The following is a 5521-nucleotide window of genomic DNA, read 5'->3' as shown; positions in this document are numbered from 1 at the left end:
TTTTTCTTTTTTTTTTTTTTTTTTTTTTTTTTTTTTTTTTTTTTTTTTTTGGAACAGTTTGGGAAGAGTAGGTATTATTTCCACTTTAAGTGTCTGATATTATTCCCCTGGGAAGATATCTGGCCCTGGACTTTTGTTTTTTGGGAGATTTTTTTAAATTACTGTTTCAATTTCTTTACTGGTTATGGGCCTGTACAAATTATATATTTCTTCCTGTTTCAGTTTTGGTAGTTTGCATGTTTCTAGGAACTTATCATTTCTTCCAGGTTGTGAAGTATTTTGGCATATAGTTTTTCATAATATTCTCTTATATCGTTTTTCTGTGGTGTTGGTTGTAATCTCTCCCCTTTCTTTCATGATTTTATTTATTTGGGTCCTTTCTCTTTTCTTTTTGATATGTCTGGCCAAGAGTTTATCAATTTTATTAATTCTTTTGAAGATCCAGCTCTTAGTTTCATTGACCTGTTCTACTGCTTTTTTCTGTTTCTATATTATTTATTTCTGCTCTAGTTTTTATTTTCCTTCTTCTTCTGCCTTTGGGTTTTATTTCTATTGCTTTTCTAGCTCCTTTAGGTGAAAGGTTAGGTTGTTTGAGACCCTTCTTGTTTCTTGAGGTAGTCCTGAATTGCAGTATACTTTTGTCTTAGGACTGCCTTTGCTGCATCCCAAAGGGTTTGGACTTTTGTTTGTTCATTTTCATTTGCTTCCATGTACTTTTTTATTTACTCCTTAATTTCCTAGCCATCCCATTCATTCTTTATGAAGATCTTCTTTAACTTCCAATTATTATGGTCTTTCCAAATTTTTTTCTTATGGTTGACTTCAACTTTCACAGCGTTGTGATCTGAAGATATGCATGATATGACCCTGAACTTTTTGTACCTGTTGAGGTCTGATTTGTGACCCAGTATGTAATCTATCCTGGAGAATGTTCCATGTGCACTTGAAAAGGATGTGTATCCTGCTGCTTTAGGGTGGAATGTTTTGAAAATATCTGTTAAGTCCCTCTGGTCCACTGTGCCATTCAAACCCATTGTATCCTTGTCGATTTTCTGCTTAGCTGATTTGTCCATTCCAGGAAGTGGGGTGTTAAAGTTCTCTGTTATTATATTATTGTCAATGAGGTTTTTTATATTTGTTATTAATTCATTTATATATTTGGTTGCTCCAGTTTGGGGGCATAAATATTTAGAACTGTTAGAGCTTCTTGATGGGTAGGACCCCCCCACCTTGATTATGATATAATGCCCTTCTTCTTCTCTTGTAACATTCTTTGTTTTAAAATTTAGTTTGTCTGATATAAGGATGGCTACTCCAGCTTTCTTTTGGCATCCTTTAGTATTATAGATGCTTTTCCATCCCATCATTTTCAATCTGCCGATGTCTTTAGGTCTAAAATGAGACTCCTGTAGTCAGCATATAGATGGATCTTGTTTGTTTGTTTTTTATCCATTCTCATACCCTGTGTCTTTTGATTGGAGGATTTAGTCCATTACATTAGGCTGATTACTGAAAGCACAATAGTACTAAACTCCTATCTATCTATAAATTGTTGTTTCTGGTGGTGTTCTCTGTTCCTTTCTAGTCTTTGCTGAATTTGGTCTTTCCCCTACCCCACACTCAGAGTTCCCCTTAATATTTCTCGCAGGGGCTGGTTTAGTGGTCACAAACTCCTTTAGTTTTTCATTGTCTGGGAAACTCTTTACTTCTCCTTCAATTCTGAATGATTGCCTTGCTGGATAGAATATTCTTGGCTCCATATTTTTCCCATTCAGCATGTTAAATATTTCCTGCCATTCCTTATTGAACTGCCATGTTTCTGTGGACAGATCTGTCTCCTGTGAACGTGATCTATATTCCTTGTAGTGTAAGGACTTTTTTCCCCTTGCTGCTTTCAGGATTCTTTCTTTGTCTGTGTATTTTATGAATTTGACTGATATTCCTTGGTGATGGTCATATTTTGTTTCATTTAATGGGAGTTCTCTATGCTTCTTGGATTTTGATGTCCGTGTCCAACCCCAGATTGGGAAAATTTTAAGCTATAATTTGCTCACATAAACCTCCTGTCCCTTTTTCTCTCTTTTCATCTTCTAGGACTCCTATGATTCAGATGTTATTCCTCTTTAATAAGTCACTGAGTTCTCTAAGTATTGTATTGTGATCTTTGGCCTTTGTATCCCTCTTCTTTTCAGCTTCATTATTGTCCATAATTTTATCTTCTCTATTACTGATTTGCTGCTCTGCTTCGTCCATTGTTACCGTCATGGCCTGTATTCAAGATTGTATCTTGGTTACAGCATTTTTAATTTTGGCCCTGACTAGATTTTACCTTTTTAATTTTAGCAATATCAGTATGGATTCTCTAATGTCTTCTATGTTTTTTTCAAGCCCAGGTAGAGTATTTATAATTGTTGTTTTAAATTCTAGTTCAGACATCTTATATCTGTATTGATTAAATTCCTGACCATCATATCTTCCTGTTCTTTCTTTTGGGGTGAATTCCTCCATCTTGTCATTTTGGGTGAGGGGAATAATAATTATAAAATAGAAAAAATTTTTAACCAAATAAATGGAGCTAGATTCTAGGTGTCTTTTTGTCTGCTTGTTAAGAGAAGCTTCATAGAAAAGGAGAAAGAAAAAAGAAGATAAAAAATAAAAAATAACAAAATATAAAATAAAATAAAAATTCGCTTTCTGTATCCAAGAAAAAAAATAAAAGCAACACAAACAGACAAATAAACAAAAAACCCAAATGAAGCTAGATCTAGTTTCCCGTGGAGCTGAAACCTTCCAGTGCTCTATGATCAGTAGACTTAGCACATGGAAGGGATTTGTGCTGGTCTTCTGGGGGAGGATCCTGCTGCTCTGATTCTCAGGGTGACTGCCCTAGTGGAGATGTGCCTGGAAGGCACAGAGGACGGGGTTTGGTGTAATGGTTCCATTCTCCACATGGTGGCACTACTTAGCTCACTGAGGTTGATCATTGCTGGTGAGCTAATTGTGAAAATGGCTTCACCGTGCTCTCTGGCCTCCAGACTGGGAAGTTCAGTCACCCTTCTTGTGCCCCCGGCTCCCTCAGCAACCCGCCTTCACCCTGTCTATTTCTGAGCTGTCTGCCTGCCAGGCGGCACCACCCTCCTACATTTTATCTCCAAACACCACACTTAAGAGTGGCTGGGACCCGTGCTGATCCTTTTGGGGAGGGTCTTGCCATGCTGTGGCCAGTACCAGCTTGTCCCAGAAAATGGTCAAGTGATAGCACAGCGGTTAGTGACTTAGAGTTTATAGTAAACAGCAACACACAGCTGGGACTAGGTTTTGCTGCTCTCAGCAGGAGTCTTTGTTCCTATACCTGTGAACTGGGTAGTTTTATGACACCTGCAGGATTTTTTCTTGCCTGTGGAGAGGACTTATCCCACTCCAAGCAGGGGAACTGCTTCTCCCCATGCAACTCAGGGGATCCTCAGACCCTGCTGCCAGCTCCCAAGGCTTTGTCCTCTTCCTCACTGGAGCACCTCCAGGTGCTGAGCTCATAAACTTCATACTCAGAGCTTCACTGCTTATAAAAAAAAAAAACAAAACAAAAACTGGCAGTTAGGGCACCTGGCTGGCTCAGTTGGTTAAGTAACCAACCTCAGCTCAGGCTGTGATCTCCTGGTTTGTGAGTTGGAGCCCTGTGTCAGGCTCCATGCTGACAATGTGGAGTTTTCTTGGGATTCTCTCTCTCTCCCTCTCTTTCTCTGTCTCTCCCTGCCTTGTACGCTTGCTCTCTCTCGCTCTCTCTCTCAAAATAAATAAATAAACTTTTTAAAAAAACTGGCAGTATTGAAACATTCTCCTTTGTCTCCACCAATGGTTTGGGGAACCAGTTTTTTTGTTTGTTTGTTTGTAGTCCCCTGCACCTGTTCACACTCTTTCTCTTTGTCTCTGGCTACTTTCAGGGGGAGTGCTTTTCTTGCAGGAACCGGATGTGCTGGTCTCTCTCCCCTTCTATCTTGATCCTCTCCATGAAAAGGGCTCCCTCCTCTCTGTGGCATCATGGCTCTCCTCTCCACCAGTTAACCTCTCCACACCGTGTACCTGCCATGTTCTCTCCCTCAAAATATGCGGTTTGTTCTTTTAATGCTCAGATTGATTTCCTAGGTGTTAAAAATGATTTGATGTTGATCTAGCTGTGTTGGAAGGATGAGTCAAGCCCAAGGTCCCCTTACTACCCTGCCATCTTAACTCCTCCCAGGAATTTTTAAAATTTAGTTTTCTAGTCTTTATTTTTAATGGTTTTTACAACAAGAAGAATAAAACTATCATAGCTCAGTTGATACATACACTGTGTATGTGTTTACACAGTTGACCCAACATTGAAATCAGGAGATTTCACATCACAATCTAGATTTCCAGTTTGCTATTTGTGGGAGAGAAGGGGGGGAGGATCAGAAAATACCCCAGTCCAGCTGCAAGGTTGAATGCAGGGCTAGGACTAGGGCTAGGCTAGGGCTGTTAACTTCAGGGCATGGGGGAGGGTGAACTCTTGGGCAGGGGCAGAGACTAGGAGATGATTTGGAAACAAGTGGGGGGGGGTAGCTAGCCAGATCCAAGACCTGCAAAGGGAGAGGCTCAGGGATTCCCTGCTCTCAGCTATTCATGGAGGGTGGGAGAGGGAGAAGGGACAAAGAAGTCCAGGAATATGACAGCTCCCTCTATAGGACAGATCCATCTCTACCTTACTCCTGTCTGATTTTATCTCAGTGGTATGAAGATCTCTGGGAATGTCTGAGTAAGGCCTGGTTAAAGGCTAAGAACTCATGGTTTAACAATCTGATTCCTGGGACATGTCATGGAGCCTACCTCCCCCTAGAAACTGTTCCAGGTCATGGACATGCTGTGTCTCACTTCCTTTGAACTCAGATCTGCTTCAACCCTTGTGCTGCAGTTGCTCAGAGTTGGAAAGGAGGAGGGGAGAGACTGAGCCTCCATCTGGGGCCATGACTATGAAGGACTTGGGGATGGAGAAGTTTCATGAGTTATGAAAGAGAAGTAACTCCTACTCCTGTTACCATCTCTGAGCAAAGGTCTGACCCAGAGGGCTCACAGTTTCTCCTCAGGATCAACTGAAAGAAGCCAGGATTCAAATTCTACCATCTGCAGCTCAGGACATCTGCTATCAGAGAATCTCACATTCCTCCTCTTGTGGACATCAGGGGTCCCACTCACACAACTCTTCTACCTCTCTCCACCAGTGTCAGCTCTCTGAGCTAACCACAGACTCTAAGATCCTAGAAGTTCCCTAAGTGATACAGAAAACATCTTATCCGCCATGTGTGACCTCTCCCGGGTTTGCCGCCCTCCCCTATGCAGAATCCAGTTGAAGTCCAGGAGTGAAGCAAAGGGGGCCTCTGAAAGTTCAAATGTCTCCAAGCCCACGCCCCCAAGCTCAAGCAGTCAACTCCCAGGAAAGACCTCACTCAGAACCTAGAGCCTCTCAGTTTATTCAGTATAAAACAATACTTTGTACAAAGAAAAA

The sequence above is a fragment of the Hyaena hyaena genome, unplaced genomic scaffold, assembly GCF_003009895.1.
Source record: "Hyaena hyaena isolate Hyena2069 unplaced genomic scaffold, ASM300989v1 scaffold_135, whole genome shotgun sequence".
In the NCBI taxonomy this organism is placed as follows: Eukaryota; Metazoa; Chordata; class Mammalia; order Carnivora; family Hyaenidae; genus Hyaena; species Hyaena hyaena.
Note: the sequence above shows the minus strand (reverse complement) of the source record.